We start from the raw sequence: 13607 nt of genomic DNA, 5'->3' as shown, positions 1-13607 counted from the left end.
TACTTGAAATACTATACCTGATATTTACTCATTCGCAAGTCATGTTCTTTACCTTCATATGCAACCCTATAACAGGCATAATTATTTCATTTGGAGAGCACTCAATACATATGCTTCCATGCATTCTGGCGTAGCATTACGGTACCGCTGTCGAATGTGACAGACCAGGGGTGCTATGTTTAGACTGTTTATACCCATATAGGAAATTGTGCTGTTACATGGGAAAACATTACTAATTAGTATGAGTGCCGCAAAACTGGTGAATTGGTCGCTCAATGAAATGCCACTAGATAAGAAACCAACGACTTTATTTGACGCGCTTCGAGAGGTAACCATCATCAAATGGTCTGGAAACCAAAATACAAATGACAGAAAATATGCAAAGGTATACAGAGCAACATGACAAGAGTACAATCATTACAAAGTTTCGTCATGTAGAGAGTTGGTGTACAAACTGTGATCATCTAGGTATTCAGATGCATAAAGACACATAGTAACGAATACTGCTGTCATGGCAGACTAATTTCAAAACTACAGCAAGCTTTCTGCAAAGACAATATACATCACAGAGTGTGGTGAAGTATAAATAGGTGGTGCCAGATAGCGGCGAAAACAGAATGATGAATTTTAAATTATTTACATAAAAATTGCTGAATATAAAACATAACTTTCAGAAAGGTATGCAAAACAAGAAAGTTAAACAACATGCAGTAAAACAATTTTTATATTGGTAAAAAATTCCGTCGATAGAACTAACATATAAAATAATGTGTAAGGTATAAAAAACAATTACACAAAATCAACTTATACACAAATGACGTACTGAAAAAAGTGTGAACCATACCACATGAAAATGTAGGAAATAAAATATATGAAATTAAAATGTTAAAAAATAAGAGAAAACAGTCGTGGCATACGATACGAATACAAGAACTCACAGGATTAGGTAATGAAACTGGTACCACTTAAATATGCTAACATAAATCAAGGGAAAGGTGAAACACATAAAATTACGTAACAACGCCTCAGGTGTACAAAGCAGTATGGAAGGTGCGATAATGCTTTGGAAATACTTAAGACTTAACAGAATAAATTATTACAATAAATAAGCAAAAAATGTTTACATTTAAAGGATGTTAGAGACTCAAAACCTCCAGAAAACACATCAAATGCAGTAAGCACAGAAAGTCTACTTCTGCATACTGAAACATAAAAATTTGCATACATAGAATTAAACCAATAACTCCCTCAGAGAACAGGGTGAAAAAGATTGTGCAAGTAAGAACGTTAAAATAAATAATAAGTGAAATACTGTGCATAATGTAAAGAAAGTAATAACAACTCATTAATGAGTAAATGAAATACAGAATAACTTTGGATACCAAAGCTTACCGGGACGCAAACCATCTAGAAAAATACGTATCAAAACGTGTGCACAGCACCAACACATCGGACTAAAATAACAAAGCAAAAAAATAGTGCAAAATTTACGTAGTATGAAGAAAAGTGGAACAAGCACATGCAAAAATCTTTCTGTATTTATCGTAATTAATAAAATACTTCGAAAGTGAAAGATGTAACAACCAACCACATGGACGAGCACATGTGTGAAATGGCGTAGTGTACGTGGGAAATACAAAGAATTACAACTGCTGTGTTTCCTCAAATACTGTAAAAAACCACTGCCGTCTTGAAGACAGCTGTTTATTCAACACTGGAGATTGATCACGCGATTGGCGTATTAAAATTTCTAAATCTTTCAAAATATCTGACTCACGCCGTTTTGGCTCAAAATGAAGTATCTCTTTCTACGGGAAGCATGAGGTATTTCACTTTCCCTCGATTTATTTTAGTACCTTTGAGTGGTACTAGTTCCATTACCTGATCCCTTGATTGCTTGTATTCGTGTCGTATGGCACGACTGTTTTTTCTAGTTTTATATCGTCGGAATTTCATAATTTATTTTATATGACTATTTTGTACGGTTCACACTTTTTGTCAGTACGTCATTTGTGTACAGTTTCGTTTTATATAAGTAGTTTATATAAGTTACACATATTATTTTATATGTCTGTTCTATTGATGGCATTTTATACCAATGTAAAAATTGTCTTACGGCGTGTTGTTTCACTTTCTTGCTTTGCATACCTTCCTGAATTTTTTTTTTATATTCAGCAAATTTTATGTAAATAAATTAAGATTCATCATTCAGTATTCGCCTCTATTTGACACCACCTATGTATGCTACACCACACTCTGTGATGTAAATTGTCCATCTATAAAGCTTGTTGTAGTTTTGAAATTAGTGTGCCATGACAGCTGTATCGGCTACGACATGTGATCATAGTGTGTATGTCACCTCTGTATATGAAGAAACTTTGTAATGCTTGTGCTCTTGTCATGTTGCTCTGTATTCCTTTGTATATTTTCTGTCCTTTGTATTTTGGTTTCCAGACTATATAATGATGTGTATCTCCCGAAACGCGCAAATAAAGTCATTGGTTTTTTAACTAGTGGCATTTCATTGAGCGACCAATTCACGAATTTTGCAGCACTCACATGAATTTGCAGTACGGTTACATTCTTCCTGCGTGGCTTCGTGTTACAATTACAAAATATTACTAAATTTTGCCAGGGCCTGCCAGTATCACAGCACATAATCTGGAGACAAGCCTGCTAGCATAGTCGGTGGATTAATTGTCCTAGCTGTATAATACCTAAAATGACTTTTGTGACAGGATTGTGACTAACAGGCAGTCTTATTCTGAAAGAAACAGAAAATAATGATAAACGGAAATTAGATCACATACGTGATATTACAGGTTAGTAAGTAGAGATGTGTGTTGTACGTCCACAGAAATGGTATAATTAAGGGAAAGATCTGGGAAAACTAAGCAGAGTTGGTATTCTCAGGGTGCTTCAGAGGAAAAACCATGAGTCAGTGGGACTTCACGACATAGGAACAGCGCATCTACAGTGAATGTACGCGTCGTACACGCAGCTATCATGTCGAGTAATTAACTTGAGACAAGTGAAACAAAGAGTAACATTTAAGTTTGTTCTGTCGTGAATACATTAAATATTTGTTCAAAAGACTGTAGTGTGTTACACTTTAGTGTAGCGAGTAATGCTGGAATACTGTTTGACGGTAATAATAGTACTTATAGAAGTGTTTGTAATTGAACGCAGTGTAGTATTCTTCAAGAGAGAAGGAACATTGCAGTGTGTTATTAGTAATAACCATAAGGGTGATATGATTAGAAATGGATAAGGAGCTAAAAACTATGATGGCTCGGATTCTCACTGGAAAAAAATACTAAGGTTTTGCACAAAGGAGGAGGCAAAGAGAGAAAGAGAGCAGATCAAACCTGCAGCCGATAAAAATTAACACTGTTAACACTGATCAGCCAGAACACTGTGACCGCCTACCTTATAGCCTGAATGTCCACGACGCATCAAGGAGTGGAAGCAGTGACGCCTTGGTAGGTCAGTAGAGGGAGTTGGCGCTACAGCAGCACACACGAGTCGCCTAATTCCCGTAAATTTCAGGGAGGAGGGCGATGAGCTCTAACGACACATTGAATCACATTCCAAATGTGTTCCATTTGGTTCAGATATGACGATTTGACGGGCCAGCACATCAATAGGAACTCGGCACTGTGTTCCTCAGACTATTTCATAACACTCCTGGCCTTGTGACTTGGCGAATTATCTTGTGGAAATATGTCAAAACATGATCGTCATGAAGGGGTGCATATGGTCTGCAATCAGAGCACGATGCTCCTTGGCCGTCATGTGCCGTATGCGAGATCCACAGGACTCACGGACGCCCACGGGTATGTTCCTCAGAGCATAAGAGAGCCGCTGCCAGCTTGTCTCTGTCCTGCAGGACAGGTGTCAAGGAGCTGTTCCCTTGGAAGACGACTGATTCGCGCCCTCCCTTCGGCATGGCGAAGAAAGTATCGGGGTTCATCAGACTATGCAACGTCCTGCCACTGTGCCCATGCCAATAATCACGTGCTCATTTGAGTCGTGGTTCCGGATGTCGTGGTGTTAACATCGGCACCTGTATGGGTCGTCGCATCCGGAGGCCCACCGTTAGGAGTGTTCGGTGCACTGTGTGTTCAGAAAAACCTACAATACGCAGGTAAAGTACTGAAATAGAAAGATAAACGGACTATCGGCACGTGCTACGCATCTCTACTGTAGACCCCGACGAAAGCGCACCAACTGTGTCTAGTAGTACGTAGACATTCAAAAATCTAACTACCGAAGTACTCAGGTGAAACTAAATAATTTTCTCCTGATTAGGAATTTGTAATTATGTCACAAAATCGGTTTGCTTTCCGACTCAAACGAAAACGCGACAACTGTGGCTATTATACACTCCTGGAAATTGAAATAAGAACACCGTGAATTCATTGTCCCAGGAAGGGGAAACTTTATTGACACATTCCTGGGGTCAGATACATCACATGATCACACTGACAGAACCACAGGCACATAGACACAGGCAACAGAGCATGCACAATGTCGGCACTAGTACAGTGTATATCCACCTTTCGCAGCAATGCAGGCTGCTATTCTCCCATGGAGACGATCGTAGAGATGCTGGATGTAGTCCTGTGGAACGGCTTGCCATGCCATTTCCACCTGGCGCCTCAGTTGGACCAGCGTTCGTGCCGGACGTGCAGACCGCGTGAGACGACGCTTCATCCAGTCCCAAACATGCTCAATGGGGGACAGATCCGGAGATCTTGCTGGCCAGGGTAGTTGACCTACACCTTCTAGAGCACGTTGGGTGGCACGGGATACATGCGGACGTGTATTGTCCTGTTGGAACAGCAAGTTCCCTTGCCGGTCTAGGAATGGTAGAACGATGGTTTCGATGACGGTTTGGATGTACCGTGCACTATTCAGTGTCCCCTCGACGATCACCAGTGGTGTACGGCCAGTGTAGGAGATCGCTCCCCACACCATGATGCCGGGTGTTGGCCCTGTGTGCCTCGGTCGTATGCAGTCCTGATTGTGGCGCTCACCTGCACGGCGCCAAACACGCATACGACCATCATTGGCACCAAGGCAGAAGCGACTCTCATCGCTGAAGACGACACGTCTCCATTCGTCCCTCCATTCACGCCTGTCGCGACACCACTGGAGGCGGGCTGCACGATGTTGGGGCGTGAGCGGAAGACGGCCTAACGGTGTGCGGGACCGTAGCCCAGCTTCATGGAGACGGTTGCGAATGGTCCTCGCCGATACCCCAGGAGCAACAGTGTCCCTAATTTGCTGGGAAGTGGCGGTGCGGTCCCCTACGGCACTGCGTAGGATCCTACGGTCTTGGCGTGCATCCGTGCGTCGCTGCGGTCCGGTCCCAGGTCGACGGGCACGTGCATCTTCCGCCGACCACTGGCGACAACATCGATGTACTGTGGAGACCTCACGCCCCACGTGTTGAGCAATTCGGCGGTACGTCCACCCGGCCTCCCGCATGCCCACTATACGCCCTCGCTCAACGTCCGTCAACTGCACATTCGGTTCACGTCCACGCTGTCGCGGCATGCTACCAGTGTTAAAGACTGTGATGGAGCTCCGTATGCCACGGCAAACTGGCTGACACTGACGGCGGCGGTGCACAAATGCTGCGCAGCTAGCGCCATTCGACGGCCAACACCGCGGTTCCTGGTGTGTCCGCTGTGCCGTGCTTGTGATCATTGCTTGTACAGCCCTCTCGCAGTGTCCGGAGCAAGTATGGTGGGTCTGACACACCGGTGTCAATGTGTTCTTTTTTCCATTTCCAGGAGTGTAATTCGCTCCTGGTTAGGAACTCGTAAAAGTCACAATATCAGTTACTTCCCTGTTGCTGCTTGTGTCGCGGCCGGCTACTGCTGCCAGACGGTGGTACAGGAAGTTTCAGAAAACAATAATCCACATCCTAAGCCTCGATACCAGGCACAGCAATCTGTAGGTGAGGAATTAGTTACAGAGAGAGAAGTATTGGAAGAGAAAGTTTCAACATACATAATTTATGGGTTATACTGAAGACTGGTGGTAGAATTTCAATTTGTCCCAGGAAGTCAAGTAAGCCTCTTGTCTAAAGATTGATGGGAAAGGAATACAGAGACCTGGTGGTGTCCTCTTTTCCTGCTACGAATGTAGAAGATTTAGGTCTAATGAGCTCAAAAGGTGGAAGAGTTGAGAAGAAGGTACTGGTAACTTTTTCAATTTCAGGAATTACTGTACAACAGTCTATGCTAGCTGTAACAGATAGAAACGTGCTGGTTTTTCTAGGCAGGGAGTGGATGATTAGTCCTGGTGTCCTCTGTCTACTTGTACATCTGCGTGGCTAGTCTACAAATCACACTTTATGTGTCTGTGAGGGGGTTTATCGAACCACCTTCGCACTAATTTTCTATTATTCCAACTCGAACAGCGCACGGAAAAAAAGATCACCTACAGCTTTCTGTTCGAGCTGTGATTTCCCTTAGGTCGGTGTCAACTAAACATTTCCGCATTCGGAAGGCAAAGATAGTAATTAAAATTTTTAAGATTTCCATCCAAAATCCTGTATCACGTTCGTGACACTCTTTCCTCTATTTCTAGATAATACGAAACGTGCTGCCCTTCGTTGAACTTTATTGATATACTCCGAGGTAGTTTCTTTAACGTATCTGTTGCATCTCCTAAGTGTTCTGCCAATAAATCGCAGTCTTTTTTTTTGCCTTTCCCACATCATTTTCTATGTGTTCTTTCCAATTTAAGTTGTTCGTAATTCTAATGCCTAGGTATTTAGTTGAATTTACGACCTTCAGTTGTGATTGATTTATCGTGTAACCGAAGTTTAACGGATTTCTTTTAGCTCTCACATGGATGAACTCATACTTTTCATCATTTAGAGTCAATTGCACCATACTAATATCTTATCAAAACCGTTTTGCAATTAGGTTTGATCTTCTGATGACTTTACTAGCCGATAAACGACAGACTCATCTGCAAACACGCTAAGACGGCTGCTCAGATTGTCTCCTAAATCGTCTTTACACTTAAGGAACAATCGAGGGCCTTCAACACTACCTTGGGGAACGCCAGAAACCACTTCTGTTTTACCAGATGACTTTCCGTCAATTACTACGAAATCTGACCTCTGACAGGAAATCACAAATCCAGTCGCATGACCGAGACGACATTCCATAAGCGTCCAATTTGATTATAAGTCGCCTGTGGGGTACGGCTTGTAAAGCCTTCTGGCAATATAGAAATACGGAATCGATCTTAAATCCCTTGTCGATAGTACTCTTCACTTCTTGTGAGTAAGGAGCTAGTTGTGTTTCACAACAACGTTGTTTCTAAAGCCGTGTTGACTATGTGTCAGTGGGCCGTTCTCTTCAAGGAAAGTCATAATTTTCAAACATAATTTGTTTTCCAAAATCCTGCTGCATGTCGACGTTAACGATATGAGTCTGTAATTTATTGAATTTCTCCTATTGCCTTTCTTGCGTAATGATGACATGTGCAACTTTCCAGTCTTTGGGTACGGATCTTTCATCGAGAGAGCGGTTGTAGATGACTGATAAGCATGGAGCTATTGCATCACCATACTCTGAAGGGAACCTACCTGTTATATAACCTGGACCGGAAGACTGCATTTATTAAGTGATTTAAGTTCATTAACTGGTTCTAAGTTACTCGTGTTGGCAGCCGTTCTTGATTCGAATTCTGACATATTTACTTCCTCTTCTTTGGTGAAGGAATTCTGGAAGACTGTATAAAGTAACAATGCTTTAACACAACTGTTGTCGGTAGTATTTCTATTGCTATGGCACAGATGAGGCATTTTCCTCTTTAACACAACCGCAAACTTCTTTCATTTGAACGTTACGTTTCTTTATTTTCTGAACTACCCCATTTTGTCTGTTCTCCATCTTTCAATTCACAGTTTGATATAACTAATCTATCTGGGTTTGTACCGCATTGTTAATTTGGAAGGAGTGCAGATTGTCTCTCAGGAAGGCGTCAAGCGAATTTTTATCTGACTTTTTGAATAGTTACAGTTTTCGTTTATTTTTTATGGATTTGAGAGTTCATGTATTCCGAATCGCTACGACAATCTTGTGTTCGCTAATCTTTGTATCTGTTTTTATGCTCAGAATTATTTATTGCTAAGAAGTCGAATGGGTGTCCTTTTGAATTTACTGAGAGAAAAGATGCAAATACCAATCAGTGATAGACAAACTTGAGTTCAGTTGAATAAAGGTCAGTTACAAACCGTGAATAATGATTATGTTGGTAGTTGGAAATCAAATGTAGAATGAGAAAAAAAGTTGAACAATAATGATGATATAACTGAACGAGTGAAGGCAAGTGAAGAATGTGTGCGAAAGTCAAGTTCAGATGAAATGCAATGAAATGAAAGAGTTAACCGATAGTGAAAGAGATCAGTTAGGGATACCTTTAAAGAGTAAAAAACAATTTTTATTTACCGATTCGTTGTAATAGAAAATTATCAGAGTAAGTTAAAGATTAATCCTCATGTAGCATTTTTTAAACAATCATACACAATTGCTTTGAGTATGAATGAGGAAGAGTGATAAGAAATAAATAGAGTGACAGTTGGGGTATAACTTCAGGATCATATAGTTCATATTGCAACCCGACAGTGGCTGTGAAGAAATCAGATGATACTTGGTTGATGTTACGCTCATGAAAGTAAATAAGTGACGTAGAGGATACAGGCCTCTTCCAACGGAAGAAAGTTTGGTACGATTTTGCATTGTGAAGTACTTGATCACACTTGATTTAACGGGCTGTTCGAGCTATGTATGGTGTAAGTTCGAAAACCTCTTGTCGACCCCTATTCAATAGTCTGGGAATTTTGACATTGCCCTCACAGTATGTATTTTCTTTAATGTCGTTTGTTGTTAGCAATATTAGCTTATTCCCAAGAGTTGGCAGCTTTCACTCAGTTAATACTAGGCAGAAATTAAATCTGCATGTGGAATGCACTTCCTTGACTCTTGTGCAGAAAGGAGTGCAGTATTCTGCTGCATCCATTTTCAATAAACTACCACAAGAACTCAAAAATCTTAGCAGTAGCCCAAACACTTTTAAGTCTAAACTGAAGAGTTTCCTCATGGCTCACTCCTTCTATTCTGTCGAGGAGCTCCTGGAAGAGCTAAAAAATTAAGCAAATTCCAGTGTTACATTCTTGATTTTCTTTATTTAAACTAACGACTTGTCGCCTGAATATGTTTCTTATATTTCATTTCATCTGTTTCTACAATCGTGTTATAATTTCATGTATTGACTCGTTCCATGACCATGGAGACTTCTCCTAAATGTGGTCCCACGGAACAATAAATAAATAAATAAATAAATAAGCTATTGGTAGATGTCTCTTGCAGTGGAATGCAGGAAGTACATAGCTTTTCTTTTTGAAATGACTTGGTAACATTTCATGGTCCTACCTCTTGCCTTAAAAATATTGGTTCCGGAGTTTATACACACACTAGATATTGCTTTTGGATAGAAGATGTTAAGAAAGTATTTCTTTACATGCATGGTGTATTAGTTGTATTACAGTGTCTGAAAGATCATTTAACATTGTAAGACGGCTGTTGGTAAGGGTCTTACTATAAAGTTTTTCAGGGTACATTTTGGTAGTACGGAGATAAAATTTCTGGGACATTGTGAAATAAAGAATATACCACCCCCTTATACTGTGCCATTATAGGAGTTTCTGTCAAGGAAGCAGGCAAGTATCACATACGAGGTATTAGGAAATATGTAACTACAGACAGTAACGTTGAGCTTACAGAGGTAGTATGCAAACGCGAAACGAAAGAGGATGAAAGGGAGCTATTACAGACAGATAATAATTAAGAAACCATGTTATGAGGGCAAACAGAGGTAAAACCGGAGTTTTCATCATCTTACATGAAGGAACTTATTTATGGAGTAACAGTAATGAAGCACGCTGATTGAGAGACTGTATGTGTAATAGTGAAAGGAATATGTGATAGGAGATTGTTTATGGAGTTACATTTGTGTATATGCAAGAAGAGAACTAACATAGAGACTCAGTTAGTATGACTATGGAAGTATAGAGGAATGAAGTGGTTAGCAAAGTGAATGTCAGAACCAAAAAACCAATATTTCAGCTTTAAGAAGAGGAAAGACAAAACAAGAAACGTTACAGATTGAAGGAAGGAAGCCACGGGACTAACAGAAGTATTAAATTGACTTGTGGTTCGACAGGTGTATCTGCAAGGTGTTGCTCGGTACTCTTATCAAAGCCACGGGCACGTGGTGATGAAGTACAATACCCAAACTATTTGTTAAATTTTTTTATTTGCGCGTTTGACAATTTATCAGAATTGTAGCTGTGTTGTCAGTTTTTTATTGGACACTGATATTAACCGATTTATCTGAAGGCTATTATATGTCTGATACTGTGATAAAATGTTAGAGGTTAGCCATTATGTGTTACTATATGAAAGTAGAGAAGATGGAGGTGAATCGTTCGTGACATGTAATGAATGGCAGTATGGCGGTTATAATGGAACGAAGGTTAAGATAGACCATTACATTTTAGTAACGAAGCGGTCTGTAGCGTCTGGGTGCCTATCGAGATAGAATTATATATTCGCGTTTTGAGTTGATTTGAATGTGTTTGACATGGTGCAGATTGTTTTCTATGAGGTAGGAAATGGATAAGTTAAATCCATAAGTCCGTGTAAATACTATGGATTGTAAGGGTGAAGTACCTTAGCTCAAATATACGTAAGTATTTGCACCACTGACAACCATAAGCGCCCAAAACACAGGCACAAAGTTTCGAGAAAGATAGGTGTCTATGAAAATGAAATTTATAGACAAACCACCGGATTCATAGAACTGAATAGTTTTTGAACTAACTCTCAACATCGTATATTTCCAATAAAAAAATAATGTATCCACTTTTAATATGAAATTTTAATTATTATTTGATGTCGTATTTATTATCAACATTAAGTCACAAAATTTCCGTGTATATGCTAGTGACAATAGAGGCTTTTGAAAGTTGAAAATTTGTAATTAATGTAAAACTAGAATCAGACCATAAAGAACGAATACTAAATGCACCGCACACATATTTATGACCTATTCCAGCACCTCTTAATCCTCATTATCATCATTTTCATTAAGCATATTCTGCGGCTTGAAGTTCCGATTAAACTACCGAAACACATCCATTTACGAATTACTACTGCTGTGTACATGATGCATATAGTAAATTATGCAATTCAGCAGCATGTGAGGTTAACGCAACTTTGGCTCTATATGCTAATATTACGCTGTTTCAAAGAGTAAGGTATATGTAACTTAGTTCATTTACGAGATGGTAGGTGAAATGAATTCGATTTATTTGTCCCATTAACGACCCTATATTAGGGAAGACTTTCGGTTGAGAAAACCGCTAATAGTCATGTACGGATAATTTTATCGATAAGAACTAGTTTTTAGTTATTAGTTTTGGGTGACATGGCAGATTTTGATCGGCGTAAGATTCAGCAAACTGCCGGTGCGAAGTAGTTGGCCCCTACAGAACCGTATCCATTGGTAGTGTTTTCTGTCTTTTGATGATGATGTTTGGTTTGTGGGGCGCTCAACTACGCGGTCATCAGCCAATTTTTACACAGTCTACTTTATTTTCACAATCCAATCTAGTCACTCTCACAAATGATGATGATGATGAAATGATGAGGATAACACAAACACCCAGTCCCTGGGCAGAGAAAATCCCAAAGCCGGCCGGGAATCGAACCCGGGATGCCTTGATCGAGAGGCAGCGACGCTAGCCCCTAGACCACGAGCTGTGGACTTTCTCTCTTTTGGTTGTTGGAAGGACTGTAGTGTTGCCCTGAGTGCTCGTGAAAGATTCAAGAGCTGATTTATTGCCGTTGCAGGAAGTACTGTCGATAGCGGGGAGTCTGAGTTGCTAGCGAACTATTACTAGCCTTTCTATAATATTGCTTCCAAGTTCAGGTCCGTTGTATAGCCCCTCTATGTATTTATTCCAGCTTTCAGCTTTCCCCTCTTTGCTTAGTACTGGTTTTCCATCTGAATCCTACTGAAATTCCTTGGATATCAATGAAGATATAATTTTTTTTAATATAACAATATTTAATTATTTTTTGTTTACGTCAGTACTTAGCACAACGCCTCAGTACAACATCGAAGAATTTCGTCAGAGAAAGGTAGCATTTGAAAAGTATTTATCCGAAAAAATGCATCACGCGATTAATTTAAAAAAACTCTAATAATAACACACAACTTTGATAATGTCGTAATCTACACAATAATAAATTGGAGTGTGCGCTCAACATAACAAGTATTTCACATAAAACTACTGTTTTAAACACAGGTCTGCAAACTATGGCTACGTGAATGTGCAAAGGAGGAGAAGGTTTTTCTTTTAGCAGTTTCCCCCTATGTTCAGGAAATCACTGGTGAGATCGTAAGGCCATTCACGTGTGCATGCTCTGCGAGGTGTTCCTATGATGACCACATGGTTGGTTAGAAGCTTTTTTGATAGTTGGTTCCATTAATCAAGCAGAGCGTCCGACAACTCCTGGATGGTCATTGTTGCATGCGGACGTGCTGCAGTACGTGTCCCCAACGCACCACACACGCGATCGATGGGATTTAATTCGGGAAAACGGACAGGACAGTCCATTCGCCGAATACACTCGCGTTCCAAGAGCTCTTCCATCAGCGCTGTTTGATGCTATGACGCATTGTAGTCTATAAAACTGAAATCAGGGGCGAATGCACCCCTGAGAATGTGCACACGAGGAAGGAGTGCAGCGTCACAATAACGTTGACTAGTGACTGCACCGTGTTCCAGGGTCTAGAGGTCAGCACATTCCTGCAACATTATGTCTCTGTGGACCATAAGACCTTGACCACCAAATCATCATGTCTGACATTATATCTGGGTGTATTACGTGTTACCACCTCTTTGCTTGTGAGGGTACAATTCGTCCAGAACCACTACTCAGATTGAATCCGGTCTCATCCGAGAAGGACAAGCGACTCCCCTTCTCTCTGGTCCAATCCCTATGCTCTTGGCACCTTCATAAATGATGCCGCAGATGTGTGTATGACAACGGAACACAACGTACTGCTCACCACCCACAGCAGTAGCCGTGCCACTGTGGAGCCTGGCACTGCATGCTTTGCAGTCCTGTTAAATGTGGTTGCAGTTACACCTGGTGTTTGACATGGATGCCTTCTTGCTTGCTGCTGCTGATCACCATGGTCGACCACCTCCTCTCGTTTTGGGCATGTGACCTGTGGTTCGGATCGCTCCCCATGCACGTGAAACAACGCTGTGAGCGATACAAATTTCTGGCTTACACTTGTCACATTTCGTCATCTTCCAGTTTCCCGATGATAGTTTCCCATGTGAATTCACAAATGTGGTCTGCAGTTCTTATTGTGAAGAAGAACACTCCCACAATGCACCGAAACTGCTCGCTGACTGACACACAGTGTCTTTTTCCCGTTCCTTCAACTGCCTCATGTTGTACCATGGACGCTGTAGTCACGATTCATTCACGCCATGT

Source organism: Schistocerca nitens, chromosome 5, assembly GCF_023898315.1.
Source record: "Schistocerca nitens isolate TAMUIC-IGC-003100 chromosome 5, iqSchNite1.1, whole genome shotgun sequence".
NCBI lineage: Eukaryota > Metazoa > Arthropoda > Insecta > Orthoptera > Acrididae > Schistocerca > Schistocerca nitens.
Note: the sequence above shows the minus strand (reverse complement) of the source record.